This window comes from Ambystoma mexicanum, chromosome 2q, assembly GCF_040938575.1.
Source record: "Ambystoma mexicanum isolate Mex_15411 chromosome 2q, UKY_AmexF1_1, whole genome shotgun sequence".
Taxonomy (NCBI): domain Eukaryota; kingdom Metazoa; phylum Chordata; class Amphibia; order Caudata; family Ambystomatidae; genus Ambystoma; species Ambystoma mexicanum.
The window spans coordinates 1,467,710,299-1,467,722,885 of record NC_090924.1 but is presented as its reverse complement, the minus strand read 5'-3'; the positions used below and the strand labels follow the sequence as shown (position 1 = coordinate 1,467,722,885).

Below are 12,587 nucleotides of genomic sequence, written 5' to 3'. Positions count from 1 at the left end.
ATGGGCCTTGAGATGTCTTTTCAGAGCTGAAGAGTGACTAAACCTTTTCTTGCACGCTAGGCATTCATAGGGCTTCTCGCCAGTATGAGTCCTTTGATGGATTTTCAGAGATGAGACACAACTAAAGCTTTTCTTTCACTCAGTGCACGTGTAGGGCTTCCCACCAGTATGAATCCGTTGATGGTTTTTAGAGATGAGCAGCATCTAAAGATTTTCTTGCACTTTGGGCACTCATTGGGCTTCACCGCAGTATGGATTCTCTTATGGCGTATCAACTGTGAGGAGCCACTGAAGCTTTTTTCGCAAACCGTGCACTTGTAGGGCTTCTCGCCAGTATGGTACCTTTGATGGCTTATCAAATTTTGCATTTGACTGAAGGTTTTTGCGCACTCTCTGCATGCATAGGGCTTCTCTCCAGTATGCTGCCGCTGGTGGTCAATTAATTGAAAAGAGTGAATGAAGCTTTTCTCACACTCTGGGCACTTGTAGGGCTTCTCGCCTGTATGGATCATTAGATGACCTCTCGGAGATGAAAATTGACTGAAGCTTTTACTGCACCCTGTGGACTTGTAGGGCTTCTCCCAAGTATGGATCAGTTGGTGGTTTGTTAATTGTGAAGAGTGTAGGAAGTCTTTGTTACACTCTGTGCCCTTGTATGGCTTTTCTCCAGTATGGATTCTCTGATGCGTTCTCAGAGCTGAGGGTTGACTCAAGCTTTTCATGCACTCTTGGCACTCGTAGGGACTCTCACCAGTGTGGCCCCTGAGATGCTTTCTCAGATTTGTAGAGTAACTGAAGGTTTTCTTGCGCTCTGTGCATTTATAGGGCATCTCACCTGTATGGCATATCGTGTGTGTGATTAAATTGGACCTGTGACTGAAGCACATGCCACACACAATGCACGCATATTCATGAGACGTTGTGTGTGTCCTCATTGATGACCTGGGCATATCCTGGCTCTCCTAAGAGTTTGGCAAATTATTTCCCACTTCTGGGGCCTGGCCTTGTCTACTCTCTGTATGATCACTCATCTTTTGTGTAGACCCTCTTCTAATGTTCTTTTGCATACTTCTTCAGTTTGATAATGTTATTCCCTGTGAAAAGAAGATTTTAATTTGTTATTGAATGTCATTGTACGGAAAAAGGGAAATGGGCCTAGAGCAGAGAAGAGAATAATGATCCCATTCCCCACCTAGACACCGGGTGAACCTGTGGGATCACTGGAGTCTCTTGTTCCCATGGATCAAATGTAGGAATGAAAATCACGGGCAAGAAACATATGCACAGTTTCTAAATATGAATACATTGTACATATATCCTGATGATTATGATAAAATTGTAAAGAGAATTAGGCAAACATTTAAAATTAAAATATGCAAAATTCCAATTGCAATGTGTTATGTTGCATGCTGTGCAATGCACAGTATTGTGTGATGACCTATAAATAGCGTGGAATCATTTTTACTGTCACAATTTGATGCAGGGAATTGTATGCAGAGGAAATACATTAGAAAAGACTTTTAAGGAAATGGGAGCATGCAGTTTTTAAACATTATGTGGAAGCTTCACAAATGTGTAGACAGAAAGTAACTTGTTTGAGGCATAATTTCTCTCTCAACCTGTGGTATTCCTGAGGGGTCTAACCACTCTCCCTGGCTGTTCAACCAATACCTGGCACCTCTTGCCCACCGCATTGTTGCTCTCTGCCCCAACTTTCAGTGTTACACGGATAACACCCAACTCTTTTTCAGGCTCCCCTCGGCCGCCTCTACTCCTTCTCTCATTCCTGACTGTCTGCAATTCAGGAGTGGTGTGCCGCTAATGATCTCTGCCTTAATGCCAGTAAGACGGAGATCCTCCTCACTGGAACAACAGCTCCCTCCTTTCCTCTCTCTTTCTCTCTCTTTGGCTGCCCACACTGGGTCGTCTTCCTTCTCCTACCTGTAATGTTAAGAACTTTGGGGTCACCTTCGACTCCACACTCTCCTTTTTTCCTCACATATAGGACAACTCTAAGAAGTAAAACTATCAGCTGCACCTACTCAGAGGTATTCCTCCCTTCCTCACTTTCCCCAGAAGCTCACTGTCTCCATAGCTCTGGTCCTTTCTTGGCTGGACTACTGCAACAGCCTATTTCTAAATCTTCCAGCCTCTACTAACTGTCCTTTACAACTTATCCAGAACAGGACTGCAAGACCTGTTCTTGGCCTCAAGCCCATGGACCTTGTCTCTCCAGTTCTGAAATCCCTTCATTGGCTCCCAGTGGCGGCAAGGATCAAGTTCAAGACCCTCTGCATTGTCCACAAGGCTATCTGGGGCCTGTGCCCGCACTACCTCCAACACTCCCTTCTCTAGCTATCCGCTCTTCCACCGCCAACTCTCTGAGGGTCAGCCACATTTCCAAACAGAAAGTTGGGTGAAGATCTCTTTCTTCAGCTGAGCCTCCCTCTGGAATAGCATCCCTGCCTCTCTCAAACTTAAGCAGAATCATCTTCGGTTCCGGAAGCAGCTCAAGACCTGCCTCTTCGCTTCCGCTTTCTCTCTTCCTCTCCCCTGCTGATGACTCATCTGTTCGACCGACTGGTCACCTGGCCACCCTCTGAATTTGGGCCCAGGTCCCTGCCTGTCCAGTTGCACCTCGCACTGCCTCTTGGGCCCCCAGCACTTGTGGTCTGTATCTGTAACCCTACAGTCCACCCTCTCTCTGCACTTAGGAGCCAACCGCTGGCTGCACCCTCTGATTACCGGCGCTTAGCCAACCGCTGGCTGAACTCTGTTACCTGCACTTCTCCATCTCCCCTCCCTTTTGCACTTCTCCCCTCCCTCCCTCCTACCTGCGCTTGTGCGATCTGAATGACACAAGGCCTAGTAAAATCGTTGTTGTGTCCTCCCTTTGTTTCCCCCTCCTTGTCTTGTCGTGCCTAGAAGCGTTATAAATGCCATATCATATCATATCATATAATTTGCACAGACACCTCTGTGTGTGTGTGTTGCTTGTGTTCACTAAGTCACATGCATTTCCCAACAATGTCATATGAGTATAGATTATGCATGTGGCAATTTACATAAGGAAACACGTATGGGATCCACAAAATGAAATCGGACTAAGAGCCTGCGGCAAGGCCTGAAGAATGAAGTCTCACATGGACTAGTTTTAAATGATAAAGGTCATTCTTTATCCTACACTTGTAAGAATAGCCATCTTCAAGGGGATGTGGTCCCCTATGATGGAAAATACTATAGAAATCCCCATTCCTTTGCTCACATTTGCCCCAGTTACATTTCAGACCTAAAGTCGACCCCATTTTGGGATTAAAGTTCTTCACTAGGATGGGACACTGGAGCAGGTCTTGATATTCATTTCCTGAATCTGCAGTCCAGCTGAGGTATCCTTTGGTGGTGTACACCAGTAATTGACTTTCTCCAGCATGTGGCCTGGCATGGATTCACATGCTCATGAATATTCCCTGTCATCAGGCCCGGGAATCCTTGGTAAAAGAAATACAGTTTCACTTTAACATACAAACTGTATTTCTCCTCTAAACCAATCACTGTACTCTGGGTCATACTGCCCCCAGCCAATGACTGCCCTCTCTCTAAACCCCTCCTCTGGCAGCCATCTTCAGATTTTTACTGCACGTTCAAGTGTTGTGAGTCCTCGAGTTTTGATGCATGAGCTATTCTGCAGTTTTTGCATTTTTCTACGGAAACAATTCTATTTTTGTCAAATAAGAGCCTGTGTGTTTTTCTCTCCATCTGCTGACAGCGGAGATCCGTTTGTCAGTGAATTTCAGCACTTGTCAAGGGCAAGGATCCTTGGATGTTCAACAAAGTTTCAAGAAGGCCATCGGGCCTACTCCGTACCTCCGACCATGACAGAGGAGAAGGAGGGGGGTTCCCTTTTCAAGCTCTTCACCAGATGCGGACTGCACAACATGTTTGTGGAGGACAAACATCTTCAATGCCTCTACTGCCTTCACCCGAACCACAAAGAGGGAGATTGCAAAATCTGCCTTGGCTTCTCCAAGAGAACGATGAAAGGATCGACACAGTGGACTGGCGGTCCAAAGAGCAGGCTTCTAAGTCCTTTGAGGGTGCTTCATCCATGGGGGCCCACGACAAGGCCAAGCACTGCGAGACCTTTTCCGCCATGGTCACCGCGCAAGCAGGTCTCTCGATGTGCAGGGCTCGAGCAACTTCACCATCTGCCTCCATCGCCATCCATCAATCAAGCTCCTCCTCAAAAAGGAAGTCGCCCAATCTGGCTAAGTAGCGGGAGAAGCCTAGAGTGGAAGAAAAGGCAGTGACCTGCCCAAGAAAGCCCAGATGGCGCAGGAGTAATCAGCGTTGACGATTGAACTGGAGGCTGTCGCTCTCTCGAAGGCCAAAGGGGCTGACCCTGCTAAGGTGGCCCCTACTGCGCCCGCTGTATTCCTACCCCTGAGGCGGAAGGCCTCAGCCAGGGTCGTGGTGAGGTCTATGGCCACACCGGAGAAGAGTATACCATCGCTGAGCCTGGCTAAGACCCCTCAGTGTGGATAGGGGGGGCTTGAAGCCCCAGGCCAGCCACAGGCCGTAACCCAAGACATGGATGTATCATCCTCGGACGACTAGGACCAGGAGTTCCTGCACACGGCCCACAAGGACATGGAGCACAGCGGCAACGATGACAGCGACGATGGCGCAGAGCCTAGTGTGCCGACCACACCTGCTCAGCCGAGGGATGTATTCCTGGACATCTTTTCGAACCTACACACACTGGGGTCAGAAATACAGAAGAGGATGCCACAGGCCCCAGCCCCAGTGGCTTCAGATCAGACCCCGGCTAAAAAGAGGAAGTGCTACCCGACACCTCTGCATCAACCTCCACACCCACGTCAGGTGCTATCCCCCAATGGACCCGGCCACATCGATGGCAGAGGACGATGATGACATTGTCACGGAGGTCGAATCGCCACTACTGAGTGTTTCCCTACTGGATGAAGTGGGGTTGTTTCATGCCATGGTCACCAAAGCTTCTGAGCTTTTCTAGCTGACGACAGAAGAGACCAAGAAGGCAGGGTTTCTTATACCAGAGGTGCGAGGCCAAAAGGAAGACCATCATGGCAGTGCCCCTCCTGGACGACATGTGGGAGGAAGGCCTTGCCCTGATGAAGAATCCTTGCTCGGCCCTGGCCAAGCAGGATAGACTGGAGAAAAGTACCGGGTGCCGGGGTCCACACCCAAGTGCCTATGGTCACACGGACTCGGTGGCTGCGAGGAAGAGGTCGTCTAACCCTTCATTGTCATCCTCAGTCCCTCTGGACAGCGAGGGGAAGAAGTTGGACGCCATGGGGAAGAAGGTCATTTAATCTGCGGCGTCGACCATCAAGGCAGACAACTCATTGGAGATCCTGGCCAGGTACAACGGGGAGCTGTGGTACAAGCTGGGCTCGATTCTGGAGTTCCTACCCAATGACAAGCAGGTGGAGGCAATCGCACTCCTCCAGGAAGGTGAAGTGGTGTCAGACCATGCCATCACAGTGGCCCTGGACATCGCTGACACAGGTTTCCGGCAGATGGGGAGAAGGCCATCAAGATGAATACGGATACGGCTGGTACCCTGGATACTCTCCAAGTGTTCTTCCTTTCATGCCTCCGGTTTTGGTGGAGGCTCCTCATCATACTGTCAGCCCTCCCGGTCCACAACCCAAGAGGCCTACAGAGGCCGTTCCAAGGCTTTCTGTGGAGGCACCGAAGCAGGACTGAACTGGGCAGGACATTGGGCAAATGCCCATGCACACTGGTGGGAGGCCGGCTGAGGGGATTCGTTAGCGAGTGGAAGAACATCTCCACCGAAGGATGAGTGCTGGACGCACTCACCCATGGACAGTTCCTGGAGTTTCGGCAAAAGTGTGCGCAAATACCGCCAGTGACCCGACAGGAGCAGTACATCCCTCAAGTCCCAAAAATTTAGGATGGTCACGTTGCAGCACGTGCTCGGCCAACTGGAGGAAGTAGACCTCTTGACTTTGCTGGTTCTGGAGGATTCCTACTTCCACATCCCCATTCACAAGATGCACCGAACGTTCCTTCACTTCGTAGTGCAGGGGAGACACTAACAGTTCAAGGCCCTCCCTGTTGGCTTGAAGTCAGCCCCCAGGGTGTTCACAAAGTGCCTGGCACCAGTGGTGGCCCACCTATGTCTATGAGGGATACACATGTATCCGTACCTCGATGACTGGCTCATCCGGGCCAAGTCAAGAGTCAAGAGAGGTAGCCACCGAACACACCGAGAGGACCGTCCAGCTGCTGCCAGATCTGGGGTTCTCCATCAATTATCCAAAGTACTGCTTGACACCATCGCAGAACACACTGTTCCTAGGAGCCAGGCTCAATACAGTCTCCTGCCTAGTGTCGCCCTGAGAGGAGAGGGTAGCGGCCGTGCTGGGGAAAGTGCAACGGCTGTTGTCACTGAAGACTGCCATGGTGCATAACATCAAGTGGCTGATTGACATGATGTCATCTTGCATCTATCTTATCCGGCTCTGCAGGTTGCGGATGTTACCTCTTCCGAAGTTCCTGGACGCTTGCTGGAAACAAGTGTCCGGAAGCTTCATGGACAAGATCCCTCTCGACAAGGAGTTCCGTCGAGAGGTGAGGTGATGGGGCATACATTCCAACATTGCACAACGCACAGGGTTTCAAAACACCCCATACCAGGAGATGGTCACCACCTTGAGGGTTGTGGGACCCACACCCGACGTCTGCACGCCAGAGGCCTGTGGCTGCCAGAGGAGAAGGACTCCACATTAATATCCTGGAGCTGCAGGCAGTGTTCTAGGCCCTAAAGTCATTCCTTCCATCCCTCACGGGCAACACCACCACAATGTTTTACATCTGGAAGCAGGGGGGCACTCGATCCCCACCGCTCTCCAAAGAGGTGCAGAGCTTGTGGCACTTGGCTGTCAGACAAGAGATGTTCCTCATCCCCTTCCACCTGGCCGAAGTTGAGAACACCATCGCTGACTCCCTCAGCAGGGAGTTACGCTCCTGCCTTGAGTGGGAACTTCGGCAGGACCAGGTGGACCGGATCTTCATCAAGTGGGGTATGCCCCAGATCGATCTGTTTGCGACGGCCTCAAACTCCAAATGCTAGAAATTTTACAGCAGGTTCCACCAGTCGAGGAGCATGTGGGACTCTTTCTCTTTCACTTGGGAAGGCCTGTTTCTTTAATTGTTCCCTCCATTGTCTCTCCTGCTGCCAATCATCAGTCAACTCAAACAGTGCCGATGTAGGATCATACTCGTTGCCACTGCATGGCCGAGACAGATCTGGTACCCGAACCTTCTCAGCCTGTCAGCATCGCCTCCGGTCAAGCTGAATCACGACCCAGGATCGCTGAACCTCAGGGCTTAGCTCCTGCAGCCCTAGAGTTTAGAGGATATGAGTTGCCGGTGGACTGCAGGGAGGTCCTTGACAAGGCTAGAGCTTCATCGCCTCTTAAGTGCTACGGTCACAGGGGGAAGCGTTTTACTACATGGTGCCGGTCGTAGGAGATCACCACTCTGAGGGTCACTCTTCCATAATTGTTGTCCTTGGCAATGGCAGGGCTGGCGCAAACCTCTATCAAGATGCATCTGGCGGCTATTTCCTACTATACCGGGTCTCCAGGAAGATCTTCTGTTTGGTCCCACTGTCTCGTCAAAGAATTCCTCAAAGGGCTGTTTCGATCATTCCCGCTGGTGTAGGCTCCTGCCCAGTGTGGGAACTCAACGTGGTACAGACGGGTCTCATGGGAGCCCCCTTAGAGCCTATGCATCAGGCCCCTCTCAAGTTCCTCTTGCGGAAAATGGCTTTCCTTGTGGCCATCACCTCTGCCCGGAAGGTGGAAGAGATCCAGGCCCTATCCTGTAGACAGCAATATCTGACATTCCACGAATCGAGGGTAGTGCTACAGATACACCTCTCCTTCAGGTTCCATTAGAATTCCACCTCAACGAGCCTTTGGTGTTACCTGTGTTTTTTTCCACAGCCTTGGTCACCGGCTGAAAGGGCCTTACACTCGCTGGACGTTGCTCGTGCTCTGAAGTTCTACATGGCTCGCACAAAGAGTTTTCGGAAGACGTCTCAACTGTTTTGAACTTTGGTCCTGTGAACCATGGGAAGGCCGTGTCCAAGGCTTCCATCTCCAGGTGGCGCTCTGGCTGTATCACACACTGTCATCAGTAGACAAACTGACCGCCGCCCGGTCGTTCAAGACCCCATTCCACCAGAGAGATTGCTGCAACAACAGCATTCCTCTCAGGTGTGTCCCTGCTGGACATCTGCAGGGCTGCTACGTGGAGGTCTACCCACCTTTTCATGAGGTTCTCATCCGTCGACAGGGATTCCAGAGAGAAGTCCAGGGCTGGCCAAGCAGTGCTATGCAACATGTTTGCTTGAGGGGAGTCTGTTTCAGAGGTAAGAGTGTTGCTTCTGTTGAGTCTTGCACCTCCCGTGGTTGTGTAATGTTTTACTTCTATGTATTCTTTATTCACGAGCATGTGAATCCATGCCAGACTCCATGCTGGAGATGGAACAAGTTACTTATCTGCAACTATTATTCTCCAGCATGGGTCTGGCATGGATTCACATACAAACCCTCCCTTCTGCCCATCTGCGGCTCTTCTTGGTCAAACTGCCACTTTACATCCTTACCAAATCTGATGATGGCTGCTAGAGAAGGGGCTTCGGGAGACAGCAGTCATTGGCTGGGGGCAGTATGACCCAGAGCTCAGTGATTGGTTTAGAGGAGAAATACAGTTTGTGAGGGAATGTGAAACTGTGTTTTCTTTTACCAAAGATTCCTGGCCTGACAACGGGGCATATTCATGAGGATGTGAATCCATGCCAGACCCATGCTGGAGAACAATAGGTACAGGTAAGTAATATGTTCCTTCCAGCCCTTCATCGCCCCTTACATACTTTACCTTAAGGCAGCCATTTGAAAAGTACATGTTCACAATGTGATACTTCTTGGTATACTTTAAACCCATGAAAACCACTGTACATGGCATAGACTGAAATTGAGGGGCGCTGAGCACTATTTTGCCCCTGGCAGAGATGAGTGCTCCTGGTAATCGCTTTGAAAGTCCAAGGCAGTAGCAGGTTTCAGCACCTGCTGAATGCACCTTCTGGTAAAAACCATAAATAAACCCTGTCAGACTCACAAGTGAGCTAAGACAAAAGGTACTTTTGTCAAACTCACTTGTGAGTTTTTTTACAAACTCAATCTGCAGGCCCTGTCGCAGAGGGAACTAGACATTGATGAACTAAAAGATGCATTTCCAAAGCTGTTTCAAGGTGTCGGCATGTTAAAGGACACAGTCATACACCTACACATTGACCCTACCATACGCCCTGTTCCGCAACATCCCCAGTGAATAGGGTTTCCTTTGCAAGCAAGAGTATCGCATGAACTACAACAATTACTTGAAAATGACATCATTGAGCGAGTTGACTGTCCCACCCCGTGGGTATCCCCTCTGGTGGTAGTGCCCAAGTCGGATGGGAGCCTTCGTCTCTGTGTAGATATGCCAATCCCTAACACTGCAATTCAGAGGGAAAGACATCCTGGGCCCAAATTGAAGACTTACCAGGCCACCTGATTCTTAAAGTTGGATTTGAACCAAGGATATCATCAACTAGTGATTGACCCCACATCCAGACCCATCACCACGTTCACTACACATGAAGGCCTTTACCGATATAAACTTATTAACTTTGGCATATCCTCAGCGACTGAAATATTTCAGGAGCAATAAGACGGCTCATCGCACCTGTCACGAATGCTTTCAATTATAGTGATGATATCTTGATATTTGGCATTTCTCAGGATCAACATGATAAAGCACTGCGGCCAGTCTGCACCATCCTCCAAAGCAGGGGTCTCACCCTTAATGGCCCAAAGTGTGCTGTTAAAAAAAGCAGTTTGGGTTTCTTTGGACACATATTTTCCGACAAAGGGATAAGAGCCGATCCGGATAAGGTCAACATCGTGAATTTGAAGGCCCCAAAGGATGTGACGGAACTACAGTCTTTCTTGGGAATGGCAGTTTACTGTGCCCGCTACCTGCCAAACTATGCGGTGCTGACCAACCCGCTCGGACAACTCCTCAAGAAGGACTCTACATTCACATGGTATACAACCTGTCAAACAGCCTTTCATGCGAGCAAGAGTGACCTGACCAACGAACACCAACTCGCATACTTCGACCCTGACTGGGACACTGAGGTTACAGTGGATGCCAGTCCGGTTGAACTGGGAGACATCCTAGCCCAAACAGATCCAAAAGGGAAGTCTGACAGGCGCATTGTAGCCTATGCCAGCAGAGCTTTGACTGTTGTTGAGCAAGCACATTCGCAGGCTGAACGGGAGAGTCTCGCTGCGGTCTGGGTGTCTGAAAAATGTCAACACTTTGTCACTGGAAGAACATTTGTCCTCATTACTGACCACCAGGCTCTTCTGTCCCTCTTCAGAAATCCCAAGATTAAGATGCCTCCTTGCATAGAGCGGTGGGGTATCCGCCTACAGGAATACAATTACGTCATAGTTCACACACCGGGGAAAGAGGCTAACCATGCGGCCTAGCTCTCACGACACCCTGGTGGGACACCTGAGAATGCTATGCAACTGGAGGCAGAAGCATACCTATCGCTCAATGCCCTTCCCCCAGCCATCACAAGAGAACTATTTGCGGAGAGGAGCAAGGCTGATCCCACCATCCAAGCAGCCATTCAACTCACCAACACCAACAGATAGCAATACCTGGCCACGGAACGCTTTGAAAACGGGGATGTGGACAGGAGAGACTTGCAGAGATTAGCAAGGGTACAAAGCGAATTGGCCACAACGGGTCAAGGGATACTGCTCCGAGGAAATCGACTTGTGGCCCCAAAGAGCCTAAGGAAGGCTCTTGTTATCATACCACATGAAGACCTAGGTTTCCACACATGGATACGATAGTGGAAGACGCCTTGAAACACTGCGTGGCTTGTCAAGTGACCGCATCAAACAGGCCCCCATGCCTGCTCCAAATAGTTTGGATGCCCGACGGGCTCTGACAGAGAGTGGCAATGCACTTTTATGGGCCATTGAAAGAAGGAGGTTATCTGCTGGTAGCCATAGATGAATATTGCCCATTTCCCATGGTTAAACACGTCATGTCTACAGCATTCCATCATGTGCTGACGGTGGTAGATGAGTTATTCAGTGAATGGGGTGTCCCTAACATAGTCAAAACAGACAATGGCCCACCGTTCCAGGGCCAGGATTTTAAGAAGTTTGCAGCACATTTGAGTTTCCGCCATCAAAAGATTACACCCTTATGGCCACAGGCCAATGGTATGGTGGGGCGTTTCATGGCCACAATGAAGCGAACACGTCAGAATACTGCCACAGATCTTATGTCCATGCCACAAACAATCTTGCACATGTTGAGAAGTTACCGGAATATGCCACATGAGGCGATTGGGCGTACTCCCTTTGAACTGATGATACAATATAAGCTGAGAACCCGGCTTCCCCAGCTGGAGGACTACACCCCTGTGGAAGATGAGGAGAGAAAAGGGGAGAGTGAGAAAAGAAAAAAAGCCAAAGAATGGACAGATCGTAAGAGAAGAGCCGAAGAACACCAAATATCTGTGGGTGAGACTGTACTAGTTCAACAGAAGCAATGCAGGAAGATGGACACCAGATACAAGCCAGAACCTATAGTGGTCACTGCGGTCAAAGGACCAATGATTACGGCTCTGGCAGATGATGGAGAAATAACTCAGAATGCCTCATTCTTTCGCAGGATCTTTCAAGATGATCTGGAGGAAGAATCACATATTGAAGAAGAAGAATTTAGTGTCACGCCACCTGAAGATTCCCCACCTCGACCTCCTAATGAAGAAACCTAGGGGCAACTGGTCGCCCTCAGAGAATCATCCGCAAACCCCCATGTCTTATTGAACAGATGTAGAGTATGAACTCCTATGATAAGTAAGGGTGGGGTGTTGTGGCTGAGCAGAACGCGACCCTTTAAGAAAAGAACTGGACAGAGCAGAACACAAGGGAACTGAACGGCAGAGGGGAGGGGGGCAAGGCTGAGACATTGTATTTCATTTGGAACTGTCCGGATCATGATTTTATTTTTAATCTGGGTACTTATGTGAGCAAGGCTCTGATAAGAACTTCAAAGAAAGTTTTAGATTTAAATTTTAGTGGGGTGAATTTTCTTTTTAACATTGTATTTTTAATTGATTTTAAATGTCGTATTACATTTTTCTTCCATGATGTATTTAATGATGTATGTTAATGGAGCAATTTGATCAGTAAAGTTTACTCACTCACAATAAGACATGGAAAGCCTGCGATGAAGTCACATGTTGTGGGATAGAGGATAGGACTTGGGGGATTCAGGGGGCACAGTACTGACCCACCCTCCAAGATGCAGGTCATGGAGCTGGTCCTTGGTAGCTCTGCCAGGCTCCCCAGTCCGTGCCTAGTCTAGTTTGTTTACACAACCTTGTGTGCCCTAATACTGCTTGGAGGTATATAAAGATATTATCTCATGAGCAC

At 49.3% G+C, this 12,587-nt stretch overlaps 1 protein-coding gene and 1 pseudogene across 1 annotated transcript in view; one reads left to right on the top strand and one right to left on the bottom strand.

The window, feature by feature from the left end:
• Nucleotides 1-12,587, top strand: part of LOC138570275 (zinc finger protein 271-like) — a 382,424-nt gene that overhangs the window by 56,548 nt on the left and 313,289 nt on the right. The window lies entirely within an intron of this gene.
• On the bottom strand, nucleotides 18-887 carry LOC138570351 (zinc finger protein 79-like; annotated as a pseudogene).